Source organism: Halichoerus grypus, chromosome 1, assembly GCF_964656455.1.
Source record: "Halichoerus grypus chromosome 1, mHalGry1.hap1.1, whole genome shotgun sequence".
Taxonomy (NCBI): domain Eukaryota; kingdom Metazoa; phylum Chordata; class Mammalia; order Carnivora; family Phocidae; genus Halichoerus; species Halichoerus grypus.
The window spans coordinates 141184552-141208497 of record NC_135712.1 but is presented as its reverse complement, the minus strand read 5'-3'; the positions used below and the strand labels follow the sequence as shown (position 1 = coordinate 141208497).

At 38.8% G+C, this 23946-nt stretch overlaps 1 protein-coding gene and 1 pseudogene across 21 annotated transcripts in view; both read right to left on the bottom strand.

Annotated features, from left to right (window-relative positions):
• The window catches only part of RBMS3 (RNA binding motif single stranded interacting protein 3), a 1332425-nt gene that overhangs the window by 663149 nt on the left and 645330 nt on the right, over positions 1-23946 (bottom strand). The window lies entirely within an intron of this gene.
• Positions 14950-15063, bottom strand: LOC118536337 (U2 spliceosomal RNA; annotated as a pseudogene).

The following is a 23946-nucleotide window of genomic DNA, read 5'->3' as shown; positions in this document are numbered from 1 at the left end:
CTTAATAATCATGATTAATGACTATGCAGCCTAGTCCTCTCCAGCCATTTTTGGACAACCAAAGATCAGAAATGCAAATCAGAAATTCTGCATCTGTCAGGACCTGCAGCCACTTCCAGGCACTCACATCACACAGGAAACACTGACAGAGAGAACAAGTGGTCTCTTATTAGGCACACTCCAAAGCCCTTGCCCCCACGATTTTTCTATTGCAAATGCCATTTGTCTTAGTCTTTCTTCAGCCAGACAAGGATAATGACATGAATTTAGTGTTTGTGAAAAGGGACTTTAGCTCTAGAGCTTGAGGGACGATGTCTCCCTACTTATCTCTGGAGGAATTATGGCAGGGGGTCTAGAGAAAGCAGGCTGTCCCAACTAACTCATCCCTTTCCACACTCCTGCCTGGGAGGGATCATAGGCAGGGAGAGAACAGCAAGAGTGAAAGGATCGCAAGGAGCCGTCCAGCCTACAATGGCTGACCTCTCAGTGGGGCATGTCAACAAACATGCCAATTAGTAATAAGTGTGGCAGAGACAAACAGGGGAGGCAATCGTTTGAAATTAGCAAGGAAAACACCCTCCAAGAGTCATATCAAAATTGATGATGTTAGTCTACTGATCCACAAAGGGGTGACAAAGTTGGCTCTGAACTACCCTGGATGTGCAGACTCATGGCTGATATAGTGGTTATTTAATAACTATATATTTAAAAGGCATTAACTCTGCAAAAACAAAAATCTAAGGTACATATGTATTAGGGAGGGAGGGAGGGAGAAAGGAAGGAAAGAAAGAAGGAAGGAAGGAAGGAAGGGAGAAAGGATATATATTGGACCAGTATAATCTACATAAATAGACCAGCAACTTTTTTTTTTTTTTTTTTAAAGATTTTATTATTTATTTGTCAGAGAGAGAGAGAGAGCACAAGCAGGGGGGAGCAGCAGGCAGAGGGAGAAGCAGGCTTCCTGCTGAGCAGGGAGCCCGATGTGGGACTCGATCCCAGGACCCCGGGACCATGACCTGAGCCGAAGGCAGCCGCTTAACTGACTGAGCCACCCAGGCGTCCCTAGACCAGCAACTTTTAAATATTAATGTGCATCAGAATTAGCTTGTGAGCTTTAAAAACACGGGTGGCCAGGCCCCACCCACAGAGTTTCTGATTCTGTAGGTCCAAGGAGGAGTCTGAGAATTTGCTTTTCTAACAAGTTCCAGATAATGCTGAACCTACTGGTCCGGGGATTACACTCTAACAACCACTACTCTAAACCTTTCTCGGAGAGACTCTACTCTATGGTGTACTGAGCACACAGTGTTGGGCTGATAGCAAGCCCATGACTTTTTTGTGCCTCAGTTGACATCAATCTGTAAAGTACAAAACATTTTATTTGCTTTTATATAATTCGCAGACAAGGTATAGAATGTATTCTAAGACTCATGATATTTAAGATGTTGGACTGATATTCCGTATTTTATCTGGCACATAAAAAGGAATGCAAATCGAAGACAAAACAGATGTGAAGCTTATTCAAAAAAGCTTGAAGAAGGCCAAACATTAGTCAGAGGTAAGAGCACAGACCAAAGCAGGTGGGGTTTTTTTTTTGTTTGTTCCCAGCTCCTTCCATCTTTAACTGTCCTTAGGTCTTAGGCCTATTACTGAATAGTGTGGGGACTCAGTTTTCTCATCTCAAAAATGGGGAGGCCAGAATAAAAGACTTCATTCTAATCTAGGTTATCAGGTAGTCAGTGGACTTGTTCATTTTTCAAATAGCTAGTTCTTTCCTAAAACACAATGATCAGATACTATTTTTTTTAAAGATTTTATTTATTTATTTGACAGAGAGAGACACAGTGAGAGGGGTAACACAAGCAGGGGAAGTGGGAGAGGGAGAAGCAGGCTTCCCGCGTAGCAGGGAGCCTGATGTGGGGCTTGATCCCAGGACCCTGGGATCATGACCTGAGCCCAAGGCAGACGCTTAACGACTGAGCCACCCAGGCGCCCCGATCAGATACTATTTTGTACCATAAATGTAATTTAGAAAAGATCGAGCTTGCAAAATGTGTCCCTTAAATATGATCCTGGGAACACTAAGCACTGATAGAGATTAGCGGTGTTGTGAGGCTGCTTTGCATTTGTGCCTTAGGCTTATAAGGTGGTTTTACCATTACATCAGCCCTCGGTTCTGTGCAGCTACATCTAACATCAGAACACACAGAAATCTACAACATCATTTTCTCTGGCATAGTCCCAAGACTGTGGATCACTCAGGCCATAGAGTTTTGATCGGCTGGCAGAATTTTTCCACATTTTTTATCAGCTATTTCTAGGACGATATGCTAGATTGCTAGAAGTTAATACTGTGATAGCAATGTTTTCATCCAGTTATACACATCTCTGTAAATGTCCATCCACTTTAGAATTGTAAGCATGTTACAATAAAATTGTAACGATAGCACTTTTCAAAAACACAGTTTCAGATTTTCCAAAGCTATGCTTTAACACATGAAATAGTGTTAGAAGGCTAGGAAAAGGAAGAAGGTACGTGGAATCTGATCTTAATTTCTTTCTAATTATTTAAATCTGGATTTGGCCAAAAGGATCATGATCGTGCCACTTTTTCCTCTCCTAAGCATGAACACAAAGGCAAGGTAGACAGTGTCAGGCCTGGGTTTGAATATCTTTGCTAGTATTTATCCGCCTGCTAGTATCGATCTGAACTTACCTTTGGCAATCTGCTAAGCTTTCTGAGCTTCAGTTTCCTCATCATAGAGGGACTAATAACTTCCTTATAGGATTGAATGGGAGGATGTATATAAAGTCACTTCCGTGATGTCTGACGCATGGCAGTTGATTAATAAATTATAAGAGTGGTTATGTTTCTAAGACGGGCTCAGCCTTCCTAGAAGGCAGTCCTCTGGTCTGGTACTAAAGTCCCCGCCATCCAGGATGGTTCGTCCTTCGGGCTGTGTACACAACCTCACAGGCTGGTTTGCCTTTCCTCATGTAAAACTATGTAAGAAAAATCAGTATGGGTGTGTGTCAGCAGACCATGATGGCCCATTTTGTTTGGATACTTGTATTAGACTTTTATGTGAAGGTTGACTTTTGATAAGTATGGTGCCTTGCTAACAAACCCAAGTGCTATATTGTGTTTTGGATCAGAACACATCCTTGAGCAGAATAGATTGTACATGCTCACAAAAGTATATCGACTCTGAAGTCTGAGAAAATTAACAGAAATCCCGTTTCAAACTGTGCTTACCACACAAAACATGAAGAAAATGTCAAAATATTTTTTCTGACTTGTTTGAGCACTATTTTTAGTTGGTTTTTGAATAGAGAACACATATTTGTTAAAGACGCCGAATTCATTCCAGATGGAGGCTTCACTATGAAGTTATGGGATGCAAAAGATCTGGTTTTCCTTTGTTAAGAAAAACCAGAAAGGCTGATCAGCTGAAAAATCAAGGTTAGCCAAGCCCAGGCCTAAGAACCTCTGTGAATATTTTATAGTAATTTTTAATACATTTAGAACAGAGCTCCCTTCAAAAATAAAACAGAATAAAAAACAAAACCAAAGAGAAGGCAAGAGGAGGCCAGCAGGCAGGGAGGGATGAGTTGAGAGGAAGGAGGGGAGAGAGGTAGGGAGAGGGAGGAGGACAGAGAGGGGGTGAAGAAGAGAGAGGGGAGAAGGAAGGTTAGAAAGGAGTGGAGGGAGAGGGGGGAGGAGGGAGAAAGGGAGAAGGGAGGGAGGGAGAGGGAGAGGTCTTCACAAATTTCACAAATGTACTTTCTGGTCTCTTTTTACTCCATTTAAACCCTTCCCCGTGAAAATGCATCTCCCTGTGGAGCGCTCGGTTGGGTGGCTGCACGGCTTTGGCTTTGGAATGCTCACACTTCAGACGTGACGGACGTTGTACAATGAATGGGCAGTCCCAGAGTTACGAGTTTCTCCCACATACCAAATACATTAAGTAGCGGTGGAGTGCTTGGAAGAGCTTTGGCACGGGGCCACTCTGTAACAGGAACTTGCTTGGCAAAGAGCTGCTTTAAGTACATTTGCTGTGTGCATATTTGTAGCGATTTCGTTCCCTTTTAGCCCCTTGAAACTGACATGGGTGGGCTGGTTTTTTGAGGATGTCCACCACTGAACAAAATGCAAAAGCAAGACCTTCTAGAATTTGCCACAGGGGCTCTGTCCACAATAGCTGCTGATTCTCCCCCTGCTCATGCCAACACGCATTATATGGGTCTATACCACATGCGCTTCTCCTCTGTGGTGAGCTGAGACTTAAAATATCTTAGCATTATCATTGGAGATTAAATCAAAACCAGGGAGGAGGTAAATATCGTCTGCTCTATCACAAAACTGGCAAAATCACGTATGTTAGGCTTTTGTGGGACGAATGGAAGCACCTACAACAGTGATCAAGTAATCTAACTGTAGCAGTTAACGATTAAAAAAATGTCAAATATAACCGAGAAGCAGATTTATTTTCCAGTTTGTTAACAGCAGAAAAGGCAGACCTACAGTCAGGAAGATAATGCTTGCTATTAAAACGTAACTGATGAATGCTACAAAAAGAGTATTTGTCATCAAACAATACTTCCATTGTAAAACAATTCCAACCTATGCATGAAAGATTCCAAACGCTAGTACAGCATTCAATTTGATACTGGAGTTTTATCATATTATTTCATGCAAAGAAGAATTATATACTCAATCTGTCTGACAGCTTTGCATATAAAGAACAGTTTCTGCATGACAAATGTGGTGAGCTTATTAAGTTACCAATATACTGCCAAGCCATATTGTCTCAGCGACAGCAGACCCAAAATATTTTCAAATGATTTTTTAAAAGGGCAATGCGGGAAAGCTTGAACAACCACATGTTCTGACTTTAATAAAAGTCACAATTGCAGGAACATTTACCTTATATCTAATTAGAACAAATCATCCCTAAGCCTCATTGAGCCCATATTTAGTCTGTCACAGAATTTTATTTTTTGAGATAGTTGGAAATATTAGTTTTTGATTTATCATCTGCTACCTCACAGCTGCAGAAAACAACAACGAAAGCAAAACACTATTAACGTGGATTTAAAAACAGACCACTTTTTCTTTCTTAAAAATATAGAGACATGAGCGTCCTTACAAACTTTCTTTTATGATGGGTAGAAACAAACTGCTAAATCATGCAAAAGATTACTTTAAGAAAATATTTAATCAAAACTAGTAATAGAAAATAATTCCAAGCAGACTAGCCTCCTAATTTTCTCATGTGCTTGAAGACATCATTACTTTCAATCATGGAATGAATGAGAACCACTAAATTATATTTGCATTGCAAACAGGAATTGTGAAAGGCTTGGGTCATAATCATGCTAATAAAAACAAGAAGATATGCAACAACTAGAATTCTACTGTCCGTATTATTAATGAGGACACTGGGAAGGAGTACATGCTAGGTGTCCGGTACTGTGTTCAGCATTTTTGACATAATTGTTCTTATTTTCATTCCCACAATAATTCTCTAATATAGTCCCATTGCACAGATGAGGAAAATAAGACACAGAAGTGTACAACTTGCTCAAGGTCATGGGGCTAGATACAAATCCAGGTCTTTCCGATGAAGCACTAAGCTCTTGACTGCCCTTTTATCATATTTCCTTGCTCCACTGGATTGGGGGTGGTATTCCTCACATAAATTAAAACTAAATAGGGTTGTCAGACTATCCTATGAAGAGCTGTCAGTTATGGCAAAGATCATAGCCTAGTTACACCAAAATAACAAAGGCAACTGCGCCCCTCTGTTCTTCGACAGCTACGCGATGGAGACACGACTTAGTCAAGTGCATCACTCTTGGTTGAATATTTCAAGACTCATGCACCCCATTTACAGGGGAAAGTGCCAACAGAGGACAGGGACTATTGCCAAATTGCCTTAAATGTAGCTTCATTACAAATTTAAGAGTTAAACTTTCCAGTGGATTGAAAGTAGTTTTCTTTCGTTTTGATTGCCCTCTCTCCAGTATGGTCTAGAGTTAAAAAAGAATGAGTGCATGAGTGCATGGAGCATAATTTTTTTTTAATGTATATTTTCTATGGAGCTCCATGACTTCTTTAGGTCATTAACCCCGAACTGAATGTTACAGGTGCTGACACTGTGTTCTACTGCCACAGATTCCTAATTGGGCAGACAACCTTAAGAGAGTCCTGAATGCCCATGGCCACTGACTATCTCACCTTCGGCCATAAGAGTAAAGGAAATAATCTACCAGGTAGTGTCATTCCATGACAGAGGCAGACAACTGATTTAAAGATACACTAAGTAACAGTTTGGGAGTTTGCCAAGACTGTTTTCCTTCTTTTCTCTCAGACACAAAAGCAGTCTATGCAAATATTACTATACACATAGATTATATCCTCACATACATGAACACATTTTTTAAAAGATTTTATTTATTTATTTTGAGAGAGAGAGCATGTGAGTGTGAGTGGGGATAGGGGCAGAGAGAGAAGAAGAGAGAGACTCTCAAGCGGACTCCAGGCTGAGCACAGAGCCCAATATGGGGCTCGATTCCACAACTCTGAGATCATGGCCCGGTCCAAAATTAAGAACTGGACATTTAACCAACTGAGCCAACCAGACACTGCCACGTATACTAATTTAAGAGGATAACAACCAAATGGAAAAAAAAAAAAAAGTACATGGTCATTGAGTAAAAAGTTATGTTCTCCTATTACTAAAATGTTTCAATATTTATTTCTTGTTACTGAAAATTTTCCATGTTTTAGAGAGTAGTTGAGAAAATAATAATAAGTAAAATCATATGCTAGTCTACAAGGGTATGAAGTCATTGTAGAACAATGTCATTATTTAATTATACTTTGAATTCTCATTTCAAAATCAGCCTGCTAATGACTGCAGAAACATGCAACATAAATACAACATCCTTATTTATTTTTCAGTGTTATCAATTATGTATTTGGAAAATAGGTTTTTGTACTTACAAGAAATAGGGTATCAGATTTGTCTCATCATTATTTTATTTATTCAATATTAATTGGAAAAAAAACATTTGTGGAGCACGAACTGTGTGCAGGGCATATGTACAAAGAGAGCACATAACTGGATGTTTCAGATATTCACTTAAAACATTTAGAACTGAAGAAGACATTGCCACCACAATGAGTGTGCTTTTAATTTCAGTCATAGCTTCTGGAACATTCATGACCAGGCAAGTTGTCCTTGGTGCCCCTAGGCTAATTAGACATTACATTCAGGTCAGCTTTCACTCTTGGAAAGATATTCACCTCTAAAATAAAGTATGTTTCTCAGTTAAGATTCCTAAGTATTTGAGAAATATTCCTAAATATTTGAGAAACACACACACAGAACAGACTAGAAAACATGTTTTATTTGTGGATAAAGACCCAAGGGAAAGAACAAAAGGAGTTAAGAGGATGATCATGACTGGTTCTTGTTTTGTCCCCAAATGTATCACTTCCTTTCTACCTTGCCATTGGTCGGTCCTTGCTTATTCTGATATTTACTGGTATGGGATAAAAATTTTATTGAACTTAAAAGAGACAAATCAGACAATGTTTTGGGAGCTGAGTTGAATAAACTGAAACAAAAGTGGCTAATCAAAGCGAACTGACCATAAGTACTTTACCACAAACACAGATGTACGTAAGTCCTTTTATCAGTAAGAAGGCAGCAAGCAACCACTGGACAGCTCTGGAAAAGAAGACACCACACAAGTTGCTTGTCAGGGGTTCTGATAACCAGGTATTCCCCCCAAAGAATTCACAGTCCAGTTTGAGAATGAGACAAATTCTGTAATTGGAGGCAAGAGGCAATACATAGCAGATGCTCTAATGGATGAACAAGCTGATTTCAGAAGGAACACAAGAGGGATGTAGCACTTGAGGAAAACACACACACACACACACACACAAAAAGGAGACACTTGGGGTTTGACTACCAAGTAAGTTTTGCCGTTTCAAGTGACTCAAAGCAATATTTTGGAAAAGCTCCTTATAGTCTTGGAACAAAACTTGTGATTTCCAAGAGTGGATGAGATGTTTATTGTGGGAAAAGTTCTATGGAAACAGGTTAGTTAACCACATGAGGGTAAGGAGTCTGACAGCCACATTCGAGGTAGATCACAGAACAAGGACTGGTGTCTTGAGTTTGGTTCCCTACAAGCGAAGTCCAAGATGAGGATGGGCAAGATTTATTAAAGAAGTGTTCCTGGGATAAACTGGTAAGGACTTCGGTTGGGGGGGGCGGGGGGAAGGAGGAGCATAACAGGAATGGGGAAAAAGCCAAGCAGGAGTAGTTTTTCTAGTGAAGTGCTATAGAGGGTAGCTTCAGTTTGATCCCACTAGGGAATTAGAGGCTGCAAGCTGCATGTTAGAGTTTATCCCAACCTAAGACAAAGGAGCTGGGCTTTCATACACACCAGAGAAGACATGAGCTCTAAGGCAACTCAGCTCTCCAGCAGCCCAAGAGCAATCCTCTGAAGAAAGTCCCAAGTTCTTTGCCAGCACAAGCAAAGAATCCAGAGGCTGGGTATTGGGAGCTCAGAAATGGTCAAAGAAAGTCAAGGAGGTAAGAGTGCCAACAATGGGTAGTACACAGACGGATGAAAAATGGGTGAGGATGCTCCTTATCTAATCACCATCCCCCATTTTTTTTCTGGGTCAATTCTTGGACCACACTCTCCTAGGACAGGTCCAGCCAATGCCCTCATCCCCACACTAGCAAAAACATGCCAAGATAGCCCCCAAATCAAAGCATTAATCTAATGCTACAATTAGAGCATGTAGGAAGGGAAGAACACCACTGGCGGTGAAATTCATATGTCTGCAAAGCAATTTCATCCCAGCGGCACAAGCAATTCAATCACCACCCCGGTGCTGCAGATTTAATAGCTTAATTTTCTATGGACTGACAATGTCCATCCTAACAAGCCCCTTGCGGAATGCCTCAGGACAAGGCTGCACAACACACCATTTGGTGCTGTGTGCTTACATAATTATTCCTCCTCTAGAAGCATTTCACGGGGTGCGCGGGGAAGAATGAGTTAGCAGGGGGAACTTAGGCACTGCTTCAATATTTAGAGAACATAAGGTATTATTATAGGATTAATAAGCAAGGCTAGTTCAGCAATAGGGAAGGCTGCCAAGGGAGGCTGTGGAATTGCTATCACTGGAGATAATGAAGGCTGAGAATAGATACCCACCCAGAATGGATTTTATAGACAATAAAAATCCATCCCACTATTCTAGAACAGGGGATGCACTAGGTGTTTCACTGTAGGACTCTTCCAGCCCAAATGATTTCATAAATTAGATGAAGCAGTTTAGCTTAAAATATTACTTATTAAGTATTACTTATTCCAAAGTGTATCCAGTACAGGGGTGGTTGATTGCAGAAGCTATTGAGTGACAAACATAACTGGAATTACAAACCACACTGGCACCTATAAACAAATGCCCACTCTGAAAACAGGACAGTGAGAATCCAGGAAGGCAGATTTTTACAGTGGAGAAATAGGGACCAAAATACCACATAGCGGTATACTTGAACTTCAGGTATTCAGGGCCCAAATAAGCAATAATTCTAAGTATTTAGTTGGTGCTTTGTTCAGACACTGCTTGATGTCTATGGTGTGGAGACTTTGAGTGCTGAATGCCTAGTCTATTAGACGTCACTGAGGATGATGTGAATGTCACAAAGATTAGAATAGTTGCATAGGATGAATCGTTCTAGAAGTTGGAGGAATGAATACATTTTTAAAGTATCCTGTGAATGTGACAAAGGGTTCAAATTTTCCGATTCAATCACGGTTTCTTTAGGTCAGGAACAACATTTTAAAATTTATGTGAGGGAGTAGAGGACCAGTTCATCAATCAGATGCTGGGTCTGTGCTTAATTAAGCATTATGCTTGCTCAAGGAATGGCACACTGAAACACTTAATTTTCTTTGGATTAGTGAATTGAGACAATGATAAATCTGCCTAGTCAATACTGTGCAGTGGCCTATGGACATACGCAGGGCAGAGGATAAGAGATTTCTCTAAACTTTGGCCAGTTTTCTACGATGCCATTCTATGAATCAACTCCTAATATATATTTCTTTTGGTTTCTTTTTTTTTTTTCTTTTCATTTCATTCTAAGTCTTTTAATAAATTCATGGGGAACTAATTCATGGCTTTCACTGGATATACATTGGACACATACTGACTATAGAATCAGCCATGATTGGGCGCCTGGGTGGCTCAGTTGGTTAAGCAACTGCCTTCGGCTCAGGTCATGATCCTGGAGTCCCGGGATCGAGTCCCGCATCGGGCTCCCTGCCCGGCAGTGAGTCTGCTTCTCCCTCTGACCCTCCTCCCTCTCAGCTCTCTGTCTCTCATTCTCTCTCTCTCAAATAAATATATAAAATCTTTAAAAAAAAAAAAAAAGAATCAGCCATGATTTTTAAATTTTAGATTCTGATATTAGAACAACACCATAAATTACTGGGACCTCTTAGCCACCTGCCCGTCCAAATTTTAATTATACCATGAGCTCGGGAGAATTGTATATACATCTTAAAGCCCACATGCTTACACTTGTATGTGGTTCATGAAGATGTGGGTATGCCAACGACCTAAAACCAGAAAGGGTTCTTTTCTCTTCAAAAATCTGGAGAAATTTTAATTGAATTATATATAGAAAATATATATAATATGTTGTGGAATTAGAAACCAAAAACACCTGGGGCGCCTGGGTGGCTCAGTCCTTAAGCGCCTGACTTCGGCTCAGGTCATGATCCCGGGGTCCTGGGATCGAGCCCCGCATCGGGCTCCCTGCTCCACGGGAAGCCTGCTTCTCCCTCTCCCACTCCCCCTGCTTGTGTTCCCTCTCTCGCTGTGTCTCTCTCTGTCAAATAAATAAAATCTTTAAAAAAAAAAAAAAGAAAGAAAGAAAGAAAGAAAGAAACCAAAAACACCCATGTTACCTATATACTGGCAGTGAATTTACTTTTCAGAATAATGTAATAATATTGATTTGAATTTCAGAAAATTGATAAAATCATAATCTAGTATACATTTAATAAAGATACCCAGAATGCTAAACTCTAGCCGAAAATTAGTATTTGGGGATCTGAACGGTCTTACATTTTTAAATTTTTTTTTTTTTTTAGATTTTATTTATTTATCAGAGAGACAGAGGCAGGCAGAGGGAGAAGCAGGCCCCTTGCTGAGCAAGGAGCCCAACGTGGGACTCGATCCCAGGACTCTGGGATCATGACCTGAGCCGAAGGCAGACGCTTAACTGACTGAGCCACCCAGGCGTCCCACGGTCTTACATTTTTAAAAAACATTTATTAAGTGTCTATTACGTGCAAAACCCTATATTAGGAACTAATGACACAGTAGTGAGTTGAAGACTATCCTCAGCTTGATGGGGCTTTTGTATTAGTGAGGAATGAAGACTAATAAAAATAATCATGTAAAGAAATGTGAACTTGAAATTGTGACAAGGAAGCAGTGCTTCGAGCACCTACACAGGAGGATCTGACCCAGGCAAGGAGGCCAGGGAAGGGGTGGATGAAGAAAGGAGGGCTGAATTGAGATTAGAAAGATAAACAGAAGCTAATGTAGCGAAGGAAGGAGAGAGTACTTTTTAGGCCATGGGGCATTAGCTGCCAACAAACTTACCCAGAGGCTGGGGGAAATAAGGACATATTCCAGAGTTCTTAAGTCATTAACTATTATTGTGTGATCTGTGGAAAGCAACAGATCAACACTAATTCTGGGATGAATTGGGTGGTGGGGAATGGTGGAATTTAAAAGGAATTATATAATACTAAATATATATGTATTTATATCTATATATTTATATTTAGTAATTACATATACATATATATATATTGTTTAACCTTGTAAGCTTTATTTTTTCACTTTAGCTTATACACATTTATGATGAACAGAGATCTAGCACTTCTAACAAATAATCACTACTTCATGGTTCTTAAAGACTTTTCATGTCAACCTTTAGTCATGCCCACTGTCACATATTCCTGGTTTCAGTGGAAAATTTGCTCATTTTCTAAATCTAATGGACAACAGCCAAAGATTTTAGAGTAGGACTAAACCATTTGAATGTGCTACATTGTTTGAATGGAGGGGCACTCTTTGAAAAGAGTTGAAGGGCACTGCACTGCATAGGGCCATTAGCAAGACATACTGATGTTATAATAGACTAAACCAGAGTAGGTCCTACTAAGTTAGCACATTGCTAAATGATGCCATTTTCTTCTCTTCTTTGGTCATGAATAATCATTTATTGATAAAAGAAGAAGGAAAACACTCAACAAGTAAGATGTGGGACTGATATTGCGTTCTCTTATCCTCTGAAAAGCACTCCAAAGTGATGAATAACGGTTCTCTGGTGCTAATTGGTTCTGCTTCTCTGGAGAACCCTGGCTAATACAGGATGAATTCATTCAGGAGTAATATGACCCAAACTGCCTTGTAGAAAGATAAATTTGGTGTCAATGAGGACGTTAGACCCAAAAGGAAAGCCTGGAATTCAGAGTGACTTCTTGGAAGAATATTATAATCCCAGTAGTAGATCATGAGGGCTTAATCTACAGCTATGTGCAAAATTAATAAAGTTTGGATGGAAAGGTAATTCAGGAATAGAATTGTCACATCTCATGGTACTACCCAGGTGGCTCAGGTAAATGAATAAAAGCAGACTCCACGGGTTTCAAGAGCACAGAAGAGAAATGTAATAATACTTTAAGGGCATAAGAGCTCAGGCAAACTCGTAATGGAGTTTTGATGCCTTAATTAAGGTAAACATTCTATTAAAATATATGAAGTTGCCAATATCCAAGGGTTTTGTTGTTGTTGTTGTTGTTGTTGTTCATGAAAATGATAATTTACACAGTTCAAACCATAAGCAACTATGTGTTGTGTGTATATGTGAGAAGGACACCCATAAGTTTGGACCAATATACCCAGTTGTGTGAATTCTTTGTACTTTTTTTTTAACACTTAGTGTGTCAGTAGTTTTCTTTCATCTGAATCTTACTTTGACTTCTGAGGATGATATTATTATATTTAATTTTTTGGATAAATAATATATTAACATGTTTTTTAAATTTAGTAAATACAAAAAGGTATGGCAATGAAATCTCTTCTCACTATTCCTCAGTCCACCTGTCCCCTGACACCCATGAGCAACTTCCTGTGTTTCCTATACAAATTTCTTTGTGTGTTTACTAGTTATAATAAACAAGCAAAAAATAGAATCTTATTCACCCACCCTCCATGCACACACCACTTTTTTTTTTCACGAACGGAAATATGAAGTACAAATTGTTCTGCCCTTTGCTTTTTTCTACCTAATAAAATGTCTTGGAGATGTTTCCAAATTAATACATAGTGTGCTTCCCAATTATTATCTATAGCTGCATAGTGTTCCATTATATGGACATGCCATAGTTTATTCAACATGTCCCTACAGATGGACATTTGAGTTGTTCACAAACTGCTGTTATTACAAGCAATGCTGCAATCCATAATTATTGGCACATATCCTTTCAACTGTGTGCAAAGGATCTGCATGTGTGGGATAAATCCTCATAAGTTGGGATCCAGTTTTCATAACAGAAAAGAAATAAAAGTAGAAGAAAAATAATAACAGAGACTTTTCAAAAAAAAAAAAAAGGAAAGGAAAAGAAGGAAATAATGGAAAAAAGGCAGGCAGACTAGGACAGGGGAAAAGAAGGAAGGAATGAGAAATGAGGAAAAGGGGAGGAGAAAAGAATTAAGAGAGGGAAAAGCTCTTGACCTCTGCAAAATGGTGTGAGGGAAGTGATTAAACCGTAGTGCAGGGGTGGGGGGCGTCAGGAGAGGGCACGTGGGAAACGCAGGGAGCTCCACAATGCTGGCAGAACATAACAAGGAAGTGATTCTTCCTGTCCAAACAATCCTACCCACTACAGCAACACAGGAGAGATAAGTTCCGAGGCTAAAAATACAGCACATGGAGGCAGACATCTCTGAACAGAGCCCAGGATGTGGCCATTCCAGGTTATCTAGCAAGTGAGCCACAGAGAGAAGCCACGAGTTTTGAGAAAGAACCAACTATGTATAAAGACCTGGTGCTTGAGGCAAAAGTAAACCTTATCAGTCAAAACCGTGCATCATCTATGAATAGGTATAAGGCCTTAACTATAAGAAGCTCACAAGAGGCCTGCAAATTGAAAAGGGACAGACAAGGAATCCAAGAAGGAAAGATGAATCCAGACCAGATCAAAATGCTGTGCCTCCCTGCTCTGCCACAGTGACTGATGGTTCCAACGGGGTCCCTCCTGAGGGAAATGAAAGGTTGAAGTCAGTGTTCATGACTTACTTTTAAAGTGCATTTAAGTCCACCACATAGTAGAATCCATGTTATTCCCACTCCAGTGAGTTTCTTTGTCCTCTTAATAAAGTCCAGAGTTGAAAATAAAAACAAAAATAAAAAAAATAAAATCTCTGAGTCTTGTGAAAGATAGTGATTTATCTTGCAGTGAATTTATTCCCACATGGAGTGGGCGAATCCAAGGAAACAGGCCCCGTTTCAGAGCCCTGTTTGAACAAGGGAATACCTGACTAGGTGTGCCATTTTACTGGCTTCACTCGTGTTTTCCAAAAATGCCTACAACTGCATAATGCCTGAAAAAGCTTCTTTTATGCCTGAAATTGTTGCTATGCTTAAATGCAAGTCATGGGGGAAATGATAAAAAGGGTGTGAAAGACATCAAGAGATATTAAATAGGTGATTTTAAAAATTTCATCTAGAATGCATACACCTAAGAAGGAGAACACATTTCAGAAGAGGAGAGAGAAAGAAAGGAGCCAAGAACACAATAGACATGTTACACATGGCCTCTGACTTTTGTTTCTTTCGACTGTTAATTTTACCCAACATACTGGAGCTAAACATGAATTTTAGGTCATGTAAAGATCAGATACTACACTTGATCTTAGCCAAAAGGCCGAGAAGCGATTAGGTCACGTAAAGATGAGGATAATGTAAATAATGTAGAAGACTGAAATCTCAGCATTTCCCACCTTCCGCTTACCCTAGTCACAAGTCGACAGTTATCAACACTGCTCTGTCCCAAAATTCAAAAGATTAAAGGAAAAATATGAGCTAGTGGACAGCTTTGGTTTTTGGTCTGTTTTTTGGGTTGTTTTGTTTTTTACTATGATAGAGATAATTCTGCAATTGTTGTAAATTCTATTGTGTTATGTGCTCCTGTTACAAAAATCAACTTTATATGAGAAAAATAGACTGAAGTATATTTCAATTTTTATTTAGAAAAAATAATTTAGATACAAACGAGACTTCTATCCTCATGATAATCACTGATGGATGTAGGATATCCGATATCAGGGCAGCACCCTCAGATTTTACAAGTGACATTCTGTCTGAGCCTCGTTCTTTCTTGACTTGCTCTTGACATTAACAGCACCAACTTCTGCTCAGTTCCAAAGGATAAGTCTAGAATATGATGTTCTCCATGGCGATGCCAAGTCCAGTTCTTGTCACACTGTAATGCACTCAACTAACACCTATTAGGCAAATAAATGACTTCTGGCAAGAAGCATCAGAAACATAATCTTCAAACAATGGGCTGCTCCAGAGTTCTAAGCATCCCCACAAATTCTCTACACTATTCATTTAATGGCAAAGGGGTGCTACTGTATTAAAGTAAGTAGCTAAAGAGCTTATGGCAATCATTTATAAATCCTCTCTGTGGTTTGGGGTTTAAGTACCTTCTAATGCTCACAGAATTTAACTCCAAGGAGCTATCTACAAATCCTCTGCATATAGTGGGGCTTCCTTACATGACATATTTCCTAAAATAGAAAAACCATTAGCTGGAGTGTGGCCATTGTTTCTTCCACATATGAAAAATGATTAGTATGGCAACTGACTTGATCTAAACTAGGTAGTTTAAGAGAACTGTAGTCAAGAATAGCAAGACTAAGATTTTCTATTCATAAAGTGAACTCCTTCGATTCACCAGTTCTATTTGAGTGTTAAAGAATGAACTTTTTAATCATGTCTATGACATGTAGAGTCTTACATTGGGTAATAAAGGTTCCAGAATATTACTGCTTTTTTTTTTTTTTAAGATTATTTATTTATTTATTTATTTATTAGAGAGTGAGCAGGAGAGAAACAGCATGAGAGGGGAGAGGGTCAGAGGGAGAAGCAGGCTCCCCGCTGAGCCAGGAGCCCGATGTGGGACTTGATCCCAGGACCCTGGGATCATGACCTGAGCCGAAGGCAGTCGCTTAACCGACTGAGCCACCCAGGCGCCCCAGAATATTACTGCTTTTTAAAGCATCCAACATGATCATAGCTTAATTAGAATTTATATATTTTTACGTAAATAAAGAAAACTTCTGACTAAATTAAAAGCAAAGAAATAGAAAACATTTTCACTAGATTAGAAACATTTTAACTTCGCGTATCCTTAGTGCTTTGTATGATGTCTGGTTCTTGGTACAGATACAGTAAAGGCTGGTTGACCCAAAAAAGGAAAGAGGAAGGAAAAAAGGAAAGGAAGGAAGTAGAAAAGAAGAGAAAAGAACTCCTCTTGGGGGGAGTATCCTGCAGAAAATTCTAGAAAACTCTAACCATAGTGCCTGGAGATACCACTGTTAATTATTTTTCCACTTTCTCATCATGTGTTCCTGGGCTGTCTTGTCATTATAGCCACTATTGGAGTCTTTTATAATGTCTAATTTCTAAAAATCACTAAAACGCAAATAAAACAATGTAGTAAGCAGTTTTTCTTCTTAAAAAGAAAACACTTAGAAGCACTACGTGCTACTGAGTAAAGGGGCATAGCAGTCAGAAGAGAAGGGACAAATGACAGGCTCCAGTTCCTAAGCTGAACACCTCTAGCCAGCTTGGTGGCTTTGACCTTCATAAATGTATAAATGGCTTTCATTTTGAGTCATGTAACCGATTACTTATATCCACGATGGAGCGCTAGTTAAAAGGCAGGAAGCATATGGAGCACTGATGTTGAAATACAATTTGCATTCATCTTGCATAATACATCAAGATGACTCTAGCATTTCATAGTCAACTGTAAGAAGAAAAAAACATGCATGTTGACATATTTCCAATTTGGGTCTTCACATATAAAGGATAAAAAGCTCTATACACCAGCAACATGCAACAAGTAGAGAAACTCACAATCTGAAATTCATACCTTATTTCATCACTTAGAAACAACTTCTGGAAATTATAAAATTTAGCCACACAAAACACACTGTAATCCGAAATCTTCCTGTGGTCAAATTATTATTATATTTTTATATTTTTCCATATACATTTCTCAAAAATTTCACTTTGAGGTAAACGACAGGTTTATCATTTGTTAAAAGGGAAACAGTAAAAATCTCTCTTGCTATTTCATTTTATTATACACCAGATAATAACGTAAAAATAATTATTTTAATTCCTAAGGAAGTTCTTAGGATCATATATTTCAATGAAAAAGGGCTACTATATCATAAAAATTTGGGGAACATTTGTCTGGTACAATAAAATACTTGATGCAAAGGGTGTATTTGGAGGCTATTTAGGTTGTAAATGAAGGAAAAGCTCTAGAGAATTCTGTCTTCAGATTCTTGCCCCATGACATGAATAGGAGATCATTTGGTACCTAAATTGGCTAAGTCTTTTAAATCTTAACTCAATCTATTCCTTAAAACTTTCTGTTACTGCAGCTCAGAAGACAAAGCTCAAAGACTTTCCCAAGATCTTGGAAATAAAAACACTGGAGACAAGATCCATATCCCATCCTCTCTGACTTCAAATTCTATTCCTTTCAATATGCCACATTCTATTTACCTCATCTTTCTGGGAAAGATTAAAATACTGGCATTTCATTATCTCTTAGTAGCTTTCCATTAAAAAAAAAACTGCATTTATTCAAACTCTTAATTCATAACTAAAAACAATATCCTTTCTCCAATGCATTTCCGACAACTCCCTAGTTGCCTGAATAGCAAAGCCATGACATTGCTAATAAGTAGCTAACATAAAATAGAAAATCAACCTGCTTGCAAATGCTTCTTTTAAAAATATTTCTCTGTAAGTGAGTAAAATTCCCTCTGATTATTATTTCCAGGGATCAAGCATCTCCCAGTGATGCATGGTCTATCAGCAAATTTTTCTCTGTGACAGCATAAATGTCTCCATTTATACACCTTAGAATGTTTCTAAGAAGGAAGATTATCCAGTTTATTAAACAATGAATGGCTCCTTTCACCTTTGGAGAAAACATTTTTTTTTAATGAAATTCCCTGAGACCATTTGCAAGGAGTTTGGTTTTTAAGAGTTCAAATAAAACCAGGCATTCTGAACCTCTCAGAGAATTCAATTTATAAAATCCTCCTATTGCGTAGAACTGCTGCCCGTTCCCATCCAGTCAACTGTGTTGTCACCAAAAAGTAACCCAGCCATCTTATGCAAAGGTGATCTAGATAGACGACTGGCTGTCTCACATGAGGAAGCACAACCCGTGGACTTAGAGGAAAGGTCTTGGTGAAATAAGTCAGTTGCTTCCTTTTACATAGTAGGGACAGAAAGTTCAGAAAGCTCAGAGAGGCTGACTGACTTGACTAAAATCTCAAAGACTATTCTGGTCAGTACCAGGTTTAAAACCTGAAATCTGAGGCTCCAGAATCTCAAAACAGATTTTTTTTTTTTTTTTTAATTTTTACCATGTGCTTGCCAGAATATTTGTGCGGAAAGGTCAAGCAGAAAGGGTTTTATGGGGAGAGGGCGTTACCCGGCCGAGTCATCACCTGCTCTACCTCCCTGACAGCATCTCTGCCTCTTCATATACAGTGGAACTAGTATAAGTCAAAGGAAAATTGGTCCTAAGAGCTAGTAAGCAGGGCTGAGCAGGCTCCCAGAACTCAAGAGGGAAAATACAATTGAAATGAGACAAAGAAGAAGATATTCTCTTAGCAGTTGGTATATGAATTCCATTCAGGGAGACAGGCCTGCCTTTACTTTGAAGGTCATTCCCCAAACCCACATCAAATGCTCCCAACGAAGCAAGGGAAGGGTTCTGTGGCTGTGACATGGAGTCGCCATAATGCCCGAATGCTAGGGATGAGCAGGGTGAATCCTCCCTTAACCTACACGCCTTTGTTCCAAATTATACTGTCATATGCTCAGCTTAGCTTCTCAACCTTTTGGGATCTGGCCTCTGGCTTTACCCTTAACTTCCATACCTACAACCTACACCTCAGCTCCCTTCAAGCCATGCTGAAATATTTGTCATGACTCAAATACCTGGTGCTGGTTCACGTCTCCTCGACTTTTTACAGGTTACAATGCTGTCTCATTGCTTCTTTAACTAGCAATTCCACTTGTTCTTCAAAATTCAGTCTAAATATGGGTTCCTCCAGGGGATTTTCCCTGAATCTGATTTTTGATGCCCTTATGCTCTCCCAGCATTTTTTTTTTTTTTTTTTAAAGATTTTGTTTATTTATTTGACAGAGAGAGATACACAGCGAGAGAGAGAACACAAGCAGGGGGAGTGGGAGAGGGAGAAGCAGGCTTCCCGCAGAGCAGGGAGCCCGATGCGGGGCTCGATCCCAGGACTCCGGGATCATGACCTGAGCCGAAGGCAGACGCTTAACGACTGAGCCACCCAGGCGCCACCTCCCAGCATTCTGTTCATGCTTCTATTATAGCACTGATAAAAATGTAATGTAATCATTGATTTGCATATTTATTACTCACTATAAGCCTCTGGAGGTTTGGGATCTTGTCTCACTCAACTTTGTATCCCTGGCACGTAGCACACTACCTGGCCCACAGTTCACACTCGATAAATGATAAATGTGTGAATGAATTAATGAAATGCCAATAGACAGAAGTTATCCCATGCTTGCCTACATTGGTTGTGACTTTGGGCAAATCACAAATGCTATCTGATCACCCAAAGGTAATCGCTCAGAAGTAATTGTTAATCAGTGTCAGGGGACAACATATTTCATGGAAAGGAGCTCTTGGATTTGATGAGTTAAAACAATGAGGACCTTGCAGTTTGAGGGCTTTAAAAAAGTGAGATATCAGCCAGCTGATACATAAGGTCATCCACTTTTCTTATGCAATATGTGTCCCTCTCTCTATTACGAATGCTTACAGTACCCAGGGTAGGACCTGTGGCACTTCCGTGTGACATCATTTCAACTCGCAACTGATGCCCAAGGGAGCTCAGTTCTTATATTCCTAGTTCACAAGATTCCTCACCACCTATTTTATAAACCTAAGAAAAAGTTAGCTCAATTAAGCCATGAGTGATCATTTTAAGCTGGGTACTGCATAAAATGCAAACTTTTCTCTGAAACATAGTAAAGATACCAAATTGTTATGAATGTCACCAATGCCTGGTTTTTCTAGTTGGATTGACAAGAACAGAAGAAAAAGCAGGAAATTAATACCAAAGACTTTCAGGACAATACTAAAGTGTTTAACAGGATCCCCCATGGGGTAATTTGATCTCTCCCATTATTATCTTGTATGAACCTACAAATCAGAACAGGAAAAGGAATTCTTGAAAAAAAAAAAAACTAAAATGAAATTAGACATTGCATTCATCGCTGAAATTCAACTATAAAGAGGTTAAACCTGCCCTGTAAACTCCAGATAAAAGACTCATAACTCATTTCCACTGGAGGGTAATAAGACAAGCTGTTCTTTCCATGAGTGGATGGAACAAGTGTAGTCTTGTAAGAAGAAAACTGAAGGTGAGTAAAACATTCTTCTGTTACCTCTGGAAGATGAACTATGTAGTTTAAGTGATGTGACACCACGGTATTCTTTGACCTTTTATAGTCAGTAGGGAGAAGTATTCCTTCTCAAATCTTCAGATTGAAATATATAATCCCTTTTGCTTTGTATAATTTGTTACATTTCTTAATTATCATGTCTAGTTACCTTTATTTTCATGTATCTGTGTGTGTATTTTAGATATTTATTGATTCTTGTCTTTTCTTTGCAAATAATAATAGCTTATATATGTTTCGCCTCTGTGGCTTCTGAATGGTTGTAAATTCATTATACATTCCTTAGCCTGTCACGCTAAGGATAGATTGAGTGAGACTTTCACTATAGAAGATTTAAAGCTCATAGGTTCAGATAAAGACTAAAACCAGAGAATGAGACCAAACAAAACTCATCATGCTACTACAGATCTCCTAAAGAATATCCCATTCAGGACACATAATGAAAAATAAGGATAAAAAATTTTTAAATTTCTTTCATCAGATTGTGCTTGCTTTCTGAATATATCATTGTTCAGACCTATCATAGCTTAGTTTTGTTAAGCTGAAAACAAATTAGCAACTCACATAAACCTTTTAGATAAGAATAAATGTCACAGTACTCAAACTGGATAGGTTTTCTTTTAGATCTATCATATTTTGATCTAGGACTTTTTCGTATTGGACTGAGTTTCTTCTAAACACTTTTTATCTCTAAAAAACATTTGGGGAAAAAAAGAGTGAATTTCAAAGAATAAACTAAATCTGGTCATGAGTAAGGGAATGATAAAAGTGTAAAACTGCACACCAAATTAGTCTTAGACAAATTTTATTTTGGTATGTCAATATATCCAGTATTTACTATTCATATTCGGATCACTAAAATTTCTACCGGTGAGTAATAATGGTATTAGTATTTTTCACTCATTCAACATATGTCTCTTGAGTGCATAGAAATTAAAGTTTAAGCCACATGGCCACTTATGCAAGCCTCATTTCCAAGAAGCAGATAGTTCAGAATAGAAGATTTTAGAAGTTCACCATAACTATTAAATAGTGTAGCTCAAAATACAGTGGTCAATAAAATGCAGCCCAGAGGCTGGCTACCTATTTTTATAAATGTAATTTTATCAGGATACAGCTGTGGCCATTTGTTTAGGCATTATCTATGGCCGCTTTTACATTACAAGAGCAGAGTTGAGTGCAGTGGAAAGTCTATATCCATCAAATCCAAAATTTTATCTAGTCCTTTACAGAAAAGTTGACCCCTGGTGAAGGTGATAATAACGACCACAACAAGTTCAGACGAAATGACAAGACAGTGCATAAAAGGATTACCTCCTTCTTTACCAGGGAGGCATCATTTGAGATGAGCCTTGAATTGGGGTGAGGATTTTGACCAACAGAATCACTGCAAGTAGCAATCTCAATAAAAAAGAGTCAGGTGAAAGACATACACACAAGATATATAGTTAAAATATCAATATATAGTTGTACAGTTTGGTTAGATGAGGAGCTACAGGTAGTAAATTCTAATGGAAGTCATATTTCTATATCCAGCTCATTCACACGAGCACAGACATACCAGGTGTTTATGGCTAAAGTCAGTGGTCATGGCACCTTTCCTGAGGGGAGGTCACCAGTTCTTAAATAGTGTGAATATCACTCCTGGTTGTACATATCAAAACCTATAAGATGCAGTGAACAGAGTATTCAAAGAGAAATCTACAGTTTAAAATCAATGTATGATAAATAATAACATAAAAGATATAGCATTCAGCTCAATAAGCTAGAAAAAGAACATCAAAACAAACCCAAAGGACCTTCACACATTGTGGGAAAGTAAACTGATAGAAATTTATCAATGATGGTGGCAGAGGTTGGGGGGAGGGGAGTGCATTTATGCTGATCTATAGGAACGTAAATGTCCCTTTGACTCAGCAATTCTACTCTCAAAATTTGATTCCATGGACATGCTCCTACACATGTAGCAAAATACAGTGACCAGTGTGTTCACTGCAATGTTTGTATAATCAAAATTGGAAACCATTTTTTTTGTTCACCAAGTTCAATGCCTAACAATACCTCATGATTCTAATATACTGTAAAGTTGAGAAAATAATTATGTAGATCCACATGCTCTTACAAAAAAAAACAGATACTGATAATTTTGTAGAGAAATTAAGTTACTGAGCAATATCTATAGCATTACCACAATTTTATTAAAAATTATACTTTTGGGGCACCTGGGTGGCTCAGTTGGTTAAGTGGCCAACTCTTGATTTCGGCTCAGGTCATAATCTCAGGGTCGTGAAATCGAGCCCTGCATCAGGCTCTGAGCTTGGTGTGGAGCCTGCTTGGGATTCTCTCTCTCCGTCTTCCTCTACCCCTCCTACCCCCTGCTCATGCTTTCTCTCTCTCTTTAAACACACACACACACACACACACACACACACACACACTTTTGGGGGAACCTTGTGTCTCAATCAGTTAAGCATCAGATTTTTTGTTTCAGCTCAGGTCATGATCTCAGGGTCATGAGATCAAGCCCCATATGGAGCTCCACTGAGCTTTGGAGTCTGCTTGTCCCTCTCCTTCCCCCTCTGCCCTTCCCCCTGCTCTCTCAAATAAATAAATAAAATCTCTTAAAAATTATATTTTTGTATATATGTGTAACTAAATGTGTGTGTGTGCATATGAAAGGGAGAAAGAAATATGATGATGAAGTTTAGAAGTATATAACAAAGTGTTAAGAATGGTTGACCATAAACAACACAAAATAGCCAAAGCAATCTTGAGTGAAAAGAAGAAAGCTGGAGGCATCACAGTACCTGATTTCAAAATATACTGCAAAGCTATGGTAACTAAAACACCATTGTTCTGTCATAAAAGCAGACATATAGATAGATGGCACAAAATTGAAAGCCCAGAAACAAATTTACCCATTTATGGTCAACTGATCTTTGACAAAAGTGCCAAGAACACACAATGGAGAAAGGACAGTCTCTTCAATAAATGGTGCTGGGGAAAATGGACAATAGATCCTTATACCTCACAAGATATACACAAATCAAAAATG